The sequence below is a fragment of the Phragmites australis genome, chromosome 10 (genome assembly GCF_958298935.1).
Source record: "Phragmites australis chromosome 10, lpPhrAust1.1, whole genome shotgun sequence".
Classification (NCBI taxonomy): domain Eukaryota; kingdom Viridiplantae; phylum Streptophyta; class Magnoliopsida; order Poales; family Poaceae; genus Phragmites; species Phragmites australis.
Window position 1 is genome coordinate 20,960,584 of NC_084930.1, and position 12,716 is coordinate 20,973,299.

Genomic DNA, 12,716 nt, shown 5'->3' on the forward strand with positions numbered 1-12,716 from the left:
ATATGGCTATACCATTGGTGCACTCAACCTAACCGTTACTTTGAGGGTGAGCTACTAAAGCGAAATGAGTTTTAATGCCGAATTATTCACAGAACGCAGATCGGCTGGCCGGTCCTTGCCTTCAACTGGCCACCCCTCCTCGCTGCTCCTCCCGAAACCACAACCGATTGGCCTCCTTGCTCATTGACCCGCGGGAGAAGGAGACACGACACGATCGGGTGGAAGGTGCCTACGGCGCAGGTGGTAGCGGCGATGGCTAGGGTGGCATTTCACAGCCAGGACGGCGGCAGTGGCGTCCAAAGGCGATGCGATGGACGTCCAGGGTGTCGTCCAGAGGTGGCGCGATGGATGGTCGGGGTGGCGTCTGGAGGCGATGCGACGGATGACCGGGGCAGCATGACATTGCACAGGGTGGCGGGCACCGCGGGCGTGGCAGTGTGACGACCAACGAGCATGGTGAGCTCAGCCGAGAGGTGGCGGCTGGCTGGGCCAGTGAACGATGCTACAGGTGGTAGCGTCTAGGGCTAGGGGCAAGTAGGCGAATGGGGGTGGTCGGGTGGGGATCGGGGTTGGGACCGATCCCCCCACCTTATCCTCTTTTTTTTTATCGAATGATCTAGATTCATTGTGCACTCCACGGACTCACCGAGTGCCCAAATGAGACGTTAGATAGCGAAACGAAATCATCTTGAGAAAATCTAAGCATCCACACTCTCTGATCATCTATCTGAGCAATGTATCAAAAGGCCTAAACTTAAACTCCTCGTGGGTCCCATGGTCAACAAATGAATTTTCTCATTTTTGGGTATTACATTTTCCCCTCCTAAAAGGATTCGTCCCGAATCTACCTGCTCTAAGCTTATGAAAGCCCTCAGGATCCCAGGTTGCCTCCTGCTCAGACCGATTCTCCTAAATGACTTTCACATACTTAGTGGTTCTCCTGTTCATGACTCGCTAAGATGAGCCTAAGATGCACGCCCGGCTGGCACTCCACGGTCAGATTCTTCTCCACTGTGACAAACTCTAGATCAATTTTATGCTCAGGGTCATAGAGATACTTCCATAACATAGAGACATGAAAAAAAAACATTGTGCACTCTCTCATTGAGTCCAACAACTCCAGACGATAAGCCAAACTATCAATACATGCCACAACAGGAAACATGCCCATGTACCGTGAGCTGAACTTCCCGGTGGTACCAAGACAAATGATGCCCTTGGTTGGTGACACTTTAAGAAGCACGTGATCCCCAACAACAAACTCCAGATAATATCGCCTAACATCTGCATAGCTCTTTTGTCAACTTTGAGCAACCAACAAATTCTAGCAAATCTCCCGCACCTTCACTGTAGACTACTGAACAAAGTTCGAGCCATGCAAAGTCCTTTCACCGACATCATCCCACCAAAAATGAGAAACACATTTCTGGCCATACAAAGCCTCAAAAGGAATCATCTTAACTTGCCTAAAAGCCGTTGTTATAGGCAAACTCAACCAAAACTAGATGATCCTTCTGACTACCCTTCCAAGACAGACTATAGGCATGCAAGATGTCCTCAAGAGTTGGAATAGTCCACTCTGACTGATCATTTGTTTGAGGATGGATAGTCATGCTACGAGAGAGCTTTGTGACCAAGTCATTATGCAAACTCCGCTAAAAGTGAGACACACACTTGAAGTCCCGATCCAAAACCAACAACTTCAACACACCAAGCCATCTTACCTCTTCCTAGCATGAAGAGAGCCACAATCCACGTCAATATGATCACCCTCAAGAAAAGGAAAAATAGGGACTTAGCAAGCTTGTCTACCGCAATCCAAAAGGCGTCTCCACCTCGTGGCAAGCGAGATAAGCCAACCATGTAGACTTCTATGAAAAAGCTTTTAACTTCACTCAAGAACCTCAAACAGTTGCAACAGACATGCATGTTGTTTAAGCTTAGACTAAAGCTACTAACAAAAACCACAAACTACCACAAAGCTGGTAAAAACCTCCTATCTTCTCTTTATCTTGCGATGATCTTGCAATAGGATACTGCTCTTCACATCGATTTACCGTGACACAAAAAAATGCCTTTCAAAACGCATAGCTTACTACTGGCAGGACTAAGCTTGAATGAGCCACCTTCCAAAACCTGCCTTCTGACCTGTTGAAGAAGATGATTATGTCATCATGCTTCCTTCCCATTCTTAAATGAGAAAACAAATCCTATAACCCATGACGTCCTTACTGATATTATATTAGCAAGACAAGAGATATTCTCTTCGACAAACTCCAGGACTAAGGCATTAGCTGCTTAGGAACACCCTCTTTGTTGGATGCAACTGCACCCAAAACTTTTGTTCATTTGACACCACAGACTCGGTTCAAAACCACTGACAAGAACAAACATCCTTTTTTTCCTCAACCTCAACCCCTTTAGAGGAATGATAAGCTTAAAACCTTTATGGTTTAGGGCTTAACCAAACATCAACACTTCACCACTTCCACAAACACCGCTAACACCAACACCTAAGTAGGGTATCTGCTCAAGTACGATCACAACCTTAAGGCAGAAAACTTCAGATGATCACTCTTACATCAATGCATCACTGAGACTAGAAGGGTCAACCAGGAGACTGCAATCACTTACCCAAAACAAAAGTTCTGAACGCCCATCGGCTCATCCTTCAAAGCACAAGCTTAGACTTGCACACTCCAACCAAAATGCCAAAAATACCTCCATCTAGAAAGAGCCAGACCAATTACTAGACTGTGTTGGTCACCACATCTAGAAACATGCCAGAATGGTAAGCTAGAGAACTTCCCATCATGGTCACACTCTCATAGAAGTTCCCATCACGCTCACGCTCTCAGATCTTCCATACTATCAGCAACCGCACCATGACTTCTTAGAACTAGCATCGCAACCACAACACAACCACCACAAAAGCGGGAAAGACATCAGCTAATCCAACTGGCAAGTCGACCACTGCAAAGGCCCACATAGAGGGATGAAGACATGCCTTCTGTAGCCTCAAATACGTCATTCCAACTTAAGAATAGTTGCTTTACAAAGCCAATTTAGAAAACACACTCTACTACCTCGGCTCACGATCAAATAGTCTGAGTGATGGCATACCACACTCCTCTTCGAGCCCCTAGAGAGCATACGGCCTCCTGGATAACACCAAAACACATGGCCTACCAGAACAGAGGTCATCCTTTTCCACAACACTCCTTTAAAACGGAGAGCAATCACTAGCTTCTAAACATACCTCTGAACTAGCCACTCAAACTCCGGGGTGAACTCCAAATTTGCAACACTCTTCCTTCAAATCAGGGTTTGGATAAACCCAACTATAAGCCATCCTTGGAACTCACATTGGTGTTCTAGCAACTAAGCACCCAAAGCATCGCTTTATGAAAAGACCAACTCCACCGCTAGAAACTCTCAAGCTAGATACTTGCCAAAAACTTCTTCATATCCACTCGCTTCATGAGAGACAACAAGAAGGAAAGCCTTAACTCAGACCACACACTAAGAACCACTAAAGGGAATGCCACAACAAACTCTTAGCTACACCTCCGGCTACTTGGCTAGGAAAGGTACATGTAACACTGAACTTTGGGATTCACTTGGTGATTGAAACTCGTTGGGCTCAACCACTAGTTTTCAATGGTGACAAGCCAGCATAACATCCCATCAAAAATCTACTGGGTACATCTTTAACGACAAAACCTATACAACACCAACACGCTTACGGGCCAGGTATAACCTTGGCTTCCTCCTCTAGAACAAACAAATACCCATGTCCAACATGACAGGGTTTGCCAAAGGAACACGAGAAAAACGCTTCATGAACCAACCAACAACTCTAGCTTGGCCTTGCGGGCACCAACTTTCAGCACTATATATATATATTTATAGAGAGAGAGAGAGGGAGAGAGAGAGAGAGAGAGAGAGAGAGAGAGAGAGAGAGAGAGAGAACAAATGTAGGACCACTAACACAAATAGTATATTCCTACTTCCAAAGCCAACAAACCGCTCCACTCAGGTTATCCTGAGAACAACCACTCAAACTGCAATGTAGCCCTTTATAATTGCAGAAAGCAATAACATAAGAAATCGTATCGCTTCAAAACAAAACAAAGACGCAGAAGCACAAACCCTTAGGCTTAAATGCTAGGTCTCAACAACATCAATGACTAGTATACAACCCTCAGTAAAAATAGCTCAAAGAACCCTTCGGAACCACACTTGAGTCCAGCCCGTATCGTGTCACCACGGTCGTCAAAAGAATGACTCAACTCCACAGAAAATCCTACACCCATTATGAGGTTTAGGCTCAAAACGACATTGCTCTGAAGCTTATCAAGTCCTACAGGCACACCAAGAACTTCCACCTCTCGACATCCTCACCACTCCAACAGAGAGGACAACAACACCACTTTAATAGCTTACCAATAACCAAACACCAATTAATTAACTACAACACTTATGTGAAACATTAAACAAAGATGAGCGGAGATAAACAAATCTCATGCAATGAAATGCAGCCCATACCCATCCTACATGTGCAAGTGTGTTAGTTTTAATATTTAATTACTTAAGACCTAAAGCCTTGGCTCTGATATCAACTGTAACACCACTGGGACCACCACAAGCACAGAGCGCTACCAAACTAGCATACGGGACTGTTGAACTGGAAAAAATTCAGGAGCACCTCCCCTAAAAGCAGGTATAACAGAAGAAAACAAACACATGCAATTATATAAGGATATCATCAACACACTAACATAATCCAATATCTTAGCAAATGAGGAACATTAGTCGAAGGAACTCCTACATTTCGACAAGACCGGCAAACAATGAAACAACTAAGAGTTGCATCACAATCAGACTAAACATCAAGTGAAGGTGTTTATGCATATGATGTGCTGTTACCCGTCTCGCACGCTCGTCATCACCTCACAGTGTACCTGGAAAGATAGCAAGGGTGAGATTCAAAAATCTTAGCAAGTGAATTGTTTTAACAAGCTACTAAACTAGAGTTGATTAAACATCATCTTTAATAAAGATAAGCTGAATGAGTTAACAATAATTGGAAAGAACATAATCCTAACTATACAACAACAACCACATACTATCGTCTACTAGATATGAATCACCATAGCAATATCATCAAAATAGTATTAAAGACCTCCTTGCAATATAAGAACACCATCAATGCAATTAGATAAAGGCAATGTATGAATGCAAATGTTTGCATATGACATGCTCTTCCTCACCCTTACCCCCCATTGGGTAACGTAAGGGCGTACCCCTTCTTGGGTAACATGCGGTGTTGTACCGGTACGATCACATATGCTACGCGACATAACTTCCAATGCATGAAATGCATATATCTAACATGCTTAATGCATAAGTAAAAAACATAACTTCCAGGATAAAATTCTTCATGAAAAAGCATACAAATGCACATGCTATGTCCTCACTCTTACCCCTCCTCGGGTAATGTAAGGGTGTGCACCATACCCCTTCTCGGGTAACATACGATGATATGCCGGTACAGTCGCGGCCAGAAGACGGCAACAAAACTTGTAATGCATGAGATGCATATGTATGACAAAGAACATCTAAAGAGCAACATATCTTGCTCCCTTCACTTCTTAATTCAAGATTCAAGTAAACTTTAGAAAAGTAAATAATTAAACAACAAGCTTCTGCATAAACGAGAGACATAACTTCCAACATATGAATATAAGTATTGCATACGAAGGTAATGAACATCTGCAAGTAAATAAGATACCCCACTTCTTTTATCTCATAATCCATGAAATCATCAAATCTTTAGAAGGTAGACAGAAGTAATATGCTCACATTCAATTTAATAGATTATTGGAGAGTATAGAAATTAAAAGAAAGATGGAGGCAATCAAATAATAAACTATAGCATAACACAGTCACTACATTCACATGTCTTTATTGATGATGAAGGTGGGCACTAGCTACGTCCCATAGCAGCAGCACCTGAACAAATGCATAATTAGCACCAAACACTGCAATAGCATACAAAACAAAACAAAAAACACTTCCTACGACCAATAACCCCACATACACCACTTCCAAAACCTACAGAAAAGCATGTACCACTCGGCTAGCACGAAGATGGGTGGGATCCGCCTCCAGTAGGCCAAGGACTGAATAACCAAAATAAAAGTCTGAACTAAAGCACATCGAACATCAACATCATTATACCACATACTCCTAATCTTCTTATCTGAATTGAACAAGACCAACACCTTCAGAAAGCTAGCGACGAGTCCTACAACTTTCATTATAACCTTATGATAGAATTCATCACCGAATAGGCCACAATTTTCAAATTAAATCACTGCAAGCAAAGGTTCAAAAGAAACACCGAACCGACGATGGAAACAATAGTTCCCAACTATTCACAAGCATCTAAGGACTAATTAGAAGTCACCTTTGAAGCAAGATCACAAAACAATGACAAAAACCAATGAACTCGCGGAAAACCCCCTTCTTCTTCTTCCTCATTCCTCTTCTTCTTTCCTTTCTTTCCTTTTCTTCTTCCCTTCCTTTCTTTTCTTCTTTCCTTCCTAGCCGACCGATTCTTGCCTTCAGCAGCCACCCCTCCTCTCTGCTCCTCCCGAAACCGCCCTCACTGGCCTCCCTGCTCACCAGTCGGTGGGAGCAGGCGGCACGACATGGTTGGATGGTAGGCACCGATGGCGTAGGTGGCAGTAGCGACGACCAGGGTGGTGTTGTGTGGCCAGGATGGCAGAGGCAGTGTCCAGAGGTGGTGCGATAGACGGCCGGGGTGGCACGACATCGGTCGGGGTGGTGGACATGGCGGGCGCGGTAGGGCGGCAACCGACAAGCATGGCCTAGCGGTGGCGGCGGGCTGGGCTGCTGTGCGACACTGCAGGCGGCGGCATCTAGGGCTAGGGGCGAGCAAGTGAATGGGAGTGGCCGGGTGGGTATCGAGGCCCCCAACCTTATTCTCTCTTTTTTTTTTTTTTTTGTCCAATGATCTAGATTCATTGGGCTCGCCATAGACTCACTGAGTGCCCAAATGAGACATTAGATAGCATAATGAAGTCATCTTGACGAGATGTATGCATCCACGGTCTCCGACCGTCCATGCGAGCAATGTATCAAAAGGTCTAAACTTTAACTCGTTGTGGGTCTCGTGGTAAACAAATGAATTTTCTCATTTTTGGGTATTACACTTGCAGTGCCGCTGTGCGGTCCCTCACTCATGAGTCTCCAGTCACACCTGGCAAGTCACACGCAGTGCAAATGATGGGATGAGTCAGGAGGTCCTTGCAGTGAGAGAACGACACTTCTCCATTTTCTTTAGTGGATTGCAATGCTGATTCAATCAGGTAATCGGACTTTCCTTGTTTGTTATTTTGCTGAGGTTGGGCTTAATAAACAAGAGAAGCAATGGGCTTCTATCTACTACTTGCTAAACGTCTAGGCCTTCCCACAAGTTGGGCCGAGGGGAGTGGGGGCACCTCAGTTGGGCACACCGGGGCCTCGCGGTGGAAAATTGGGCTATACTACTCAAAACTGAAAATTGAGTGGGGGCATGTGCCCTCACTCGGGCTGTTTTGGGTCTGCCCATGGCAAGCTGCTACTAATACTATTGTGCACATACAAACCAGGTCGATCAGGGAGGATGCATATATGTGTGAACCACGATGGGCATGCCTTATCCTGATCTGATCACCCATTGAGACTCACACCACACCCCCAGCTGAACTCGCGACAAGCACGACCGAAGCCCACCAAAGCAAAGTAAAACCACAGCTGTCCATCGAACCCACCAGGGGCCTATCTCACAAACAGTGTAGCATGAATTACCCATGGCCCACTTTAGAGGCCACATGTGCAGTCGGAATCCTCGGCCTGCACCCCCAAGTTGGCTCGCATCGTCTAGATAATCATAGCCCACGCTCGTGGACTGAGTAAGTAATTCACTGCTATAGAAATCGTCATCACTACCGATTCCAAAACCAGCAATTTGTCTGTTTTGAGCATAACCAGTAGTGATACTTAGTCCCGAAATCCGCTGTTTTGTAGCAAAAAAATTGAATTTTTTTCAATGGAAAGCTACCCTCATGGCGATTTTTCACACGAAATACACATGTAACCTCTCAAGGCGCGTAGCTTCCTTACAATCTCATCTATCACTAATTGTTGATAGAAAATGTATATTTTTTCCTTTATCCCTTTTTGTCAGAAACTTTGGATGATTATATGAGCATCTACATGACCACAAATAAAAAAGTTGTAAACTATAAAACTTTAGATCTTGTCAAAAGCTACAATTTTCATATAAATATATGTTTTTTATTTTGATTTTTTATGAATATTTTATGAATTTCTAAATATCTAACTACAATCATGCAAACAGACACCTGATTTTGCTGGCTTCAACATGAACCAACATAAGTACTGTATATATTATTATTTCCCCACATAGTTACCACCTTTAGTGATGAACATTTTTGGTGCTTAAGCGTTGCATATATTATCATTTTCTCATGTTATTACAAGGTGAATCCTTTTTTCATGTAGTTTAGGAATACTAGGTATTCCCATGACTGAACCACGATGAAAGGAATTGAGCTTGATAAGTTACAGATGTTAAACTGATTGTAAACCATATATGAGCACCTATATGACTTTAAATAAAAAAAATCCACTACAAAGTTTTATATCTCGTCGAGAGCTATAATTCTTTATTAAAGTTTATCTCCATCCGAATCCGAGTGAAAAAGTTGTAATTTTTCGAAGACGAGCTGCAATATATTATCATCGCCAGTTCATGTTATGAAATGAAGTATCACTGCCGACTAAAAACATGAACCAGCAATGATTATCAGTGCCGATTCAATATCAAGAACTGACGGTGATAGCTGGTTGCCTTTGGGGGTTTATTTTTGTTAGATAACAGAAGCTTTATTAACTCTTTTCGTCACATCAAGATGATACAACCGCTAAAGAGCATGTTGCTGGCCTCTTCATAACTAAGATGCACACAACCAAAAGGGAAAACAAAAAAGAAAAAATACACGAATATGAAAGGTGAAATACTATGAAGCGAGCCTAAAAAGTTCAATATTTTATGTGTAGTCTAGACATCCACCCAAAACAAGTAAGGAGCTCCCTGACCGCCCGCTCCAAGTGCGCACACGTTGTAACCATCGAAAGTTATCGCTCCTGACGCTACAGAATATACCACATATGGAGCCACCGTGTGTAAGAAAAGATAACCTGCAAAGGAGAGGAACACTATTTTTTGTTAAAGACAATATCATTTCTGCATAGCCAGATAGACCAACAAAAGATGGCAGTAGCAGCCATTAAATTGGCTTTCCATTACTTAGACCATGGAGCCAATTACTAAACATATTAGTTGAGCTATGTGTTAGGTAACTATTGGAGGCTACTTGGACTATGAACCATTCTAATCAATCAAAACGATGTAAAAAAGAGGTGCTTAATCGTCCCCTTCTAGTGACAAAAGTAACACTTTTGGCTACCTTGCTATTGTCTTTTAGAAAGGTTATTCTTTGTTAAAAGAACTCCTTTGCGTAGGTACCAAAGAAAGACTTTAATTTTTAGAGGAACCTTCAATTTCCAAAGCTGCCTATTCCTAATTTGGCACATTGTGATGAATTAGTGCGTGATATAAGGCATTTACATGGTTTTTTCCATCTTGCAAGAGATTCCACCGGAACTCATCACACCCTTGTGATAAGGAAATGTAATTAAGGTGTTCAGTCAGCTGATTCCAAGCATGTAGCTTTGGGCCAACGAGGCTCCTTCGGAAGGATATTTTAGGTGGATTTGAGTGTAGCACGATGGCTATCGTGTCCTCCTTACTTCGCACAATATTATACATGCTAGGGTACTGCTCACTGGGTGAAGCATTTCCCAGCCATTGATCGTCCCAACATCTAATTTGGGAACCATCTTTGATGACGAATAGGATATGCTTGACCTTCATTAGCCCAGCCCAAAAATAGGAGTCACCTGGTTTCCATGTAATCTGTGACAAAGGTTTGGATCCAAGGTATTTGTTTCTTACTAATTCTTATTAATTCCCTTCACCAGTTTACAAGTTATAAAGCCATTTAAAAAGCATGGCCAAGTTATGGGCATCGAGATCCTTGATCCCTAAACCACCCTGGTGTTTGGGTTGGCACATGACACTCCAATTTGCTAGACGATACTTTTTCTTATGACTATTGCCTTGCCAGAAGAATCTGGAACAATAGTAATCAATTCGCTTTAGCACCCCCAGGGATAAGGAAGAAGGACATCATGTAAGTAGGCAGGCTACTGATAACTGAGTTGAGGAGAACGAGTCATCCACCTGCGGACAAGTATTTACTCAACCAGCTACTTAGTCGTTTCTCGATCCTGTCTACAACACCTGACCAATCTAAATTCTTTAACTTACGATAGTGAATAGGAATTCCCAGGTAGCGCAGGGGTAACACCCCATAGAGCATGCAAAAAGCATTGTATATTGGGTCATATTTTTCCTAGGCTTGGTCAAAAAGAAACAATTCATTTTTCTGGAAATTGGTCTTCAGGCCAGAAAGTTGCTCGAAGGCACATAGCAAGATTTTCAAGTTCATAGCTTTTTCCAAGTCGTGGTCCAAGAAAAGAATGGTTTCATCCGCATATTGTAGGATAGATAAGCCATTCTTCACGAGGTGTGGTACTACACCATCAATTTTCCCTTCTCTTTTGATACAGATGGTCTCCCCATCTCCACGACTTAGGATCACGAACTAGATAACTAGCTTCAAAGAAGCCAGATAACTAGCTGCAAACAGCCAGATAACAATGCAACATAGCAAATAAAACTCAAAGCCAATCACCGTCTTTAACCAACAACCTAAATCGAGGATTCGCCCAACCACACTCTCAAAGAAACAACCTACACAACCTAGAATCAACAAACCAGGAGCACCAATTGGGAGTCGTTGACGTGGCCACTTCTGTAATCCCTCATGGAAACCACAAGAGAAAATGGGTAGAGATCACTCTCTGAATTTGTTAGCACGCGACTGAGCAAAGGGGTTTGTATTTCGATTATCAAGAGTCTGCCCATAATAGTGATACAAGGGGTTATTTATACTAGGAGAAACCCTCCTAGCTAGGTGTGAAAGGTTGCTTAAGTTCCCTTGAAGATAAGCTAGTTGAAAGGTCTAAAGTCGAGGAGTCTCGCAGGGCATGTTCAGCTTATGGCATCCTTCAGTAATTGGCCATCAATCCTTATAGGGAAGTCAAAATGATGAACTGTTTGTTGGATGTGAAAATAGACTTGAATATATTTCCGACCATGTATATTATGCATGCTGAATCATCACAGGCTTGGTCACGTGACTCATGGAATTTGAAGCAGTTGTCACAATACTTAAAGTGTTGAAACTTGGTTGAGGCTTCCTCTTCATGGTCGATGTTTCCTCTTCGTGGCCGGGGATCTTGCGGCACTGCTCGGAGCTGGTGGAGGATCATGCGGTGCTGCTCGGAGCTTGTCGAGGAGCATGTGGCACTGCTTGGAACTGGTCGAGGATCACGCGATGCTTCTTGTAACTCTTTGCATCCAGAGCAATGTCCTTCTCTTCAAGTGTAAACCTTAGCAAAACAAATGTACAATATTTAGGTAGTATAAAATTCTCATCAATATTAAAGTTTAACTCAGTAAGAAGCGAGTTCACCTCTTATTGTATCTTTTTGGCATGGCTTCATGTAATCGGTCCTTGGATTGTGTATCCACCTTCATTTGGTTGGTTTACATGCGAAGTGGCTTCATTTATGCTTGGAGCATTTTGGTTTACGGGTGAAGCATCCTTGTTTACGTAACTAGCTGGGATGTCCACATCACCTTTTGGCTCTCCTGATTAGCACTGCCAACATATCAACAACTATGTTAAACAGTATCAGAGAGAGTGAATCTCCTTGGCGTAGACCTTTTTTTTGTTTGGAAATATTTACCGATGTTGTCATTGACCTTCATTGCTACACTACCTCCCGAAATGAGAAATTGTATCCAAGAGCACCATTTAGGTGAGAAACCTTTCATCCGGAGCGATTGTAGTAAGAAAGGCCACTTGACTTTATCATAAGCCTTTTTGAAGTCTAGCTTTAGTAAGAATCGACTCATCTTTTTACGATGCAATTCATGGATAGTCTCATGTAGGATTACAACTCCTTCAAGGATGTTTCGACCTCTCATAAATGTGGTCTGAGTGGGTCGGATTATCCAATCTGCTACCCCATTTATATAGTTGGTTACTACCTTTGTAAAAATCTTGAAGCTGACGTTTAACAAGCAAATGGGCCTATATTGTTGGATACGTGCAACGTCTTTCATTTTGGGTAGCAGGGTGAGTATACAGAAGTTAAGGCTATGGATCTGCATTGTTCCATCATGTAACTCATGAAATAATGTCATTACATTATTTTTTATGACATCCTAAAATTTCTGGTAGAACTCTCCTGGGAATCCATCCCGTCCAGGTGCTTTCTTGTGTTCCATCTGAAACACTGCATCCTGCACTTCCGTTTCTATGAAAGGAGCAGTTAGAATGTCGTTTTCAAGGACTGAAACCTGAGGGATATCGTCCTATTGTGATTCAAGCAAGGAAAAGTGGCTTATCCCCGGTGGACCAAAAAGA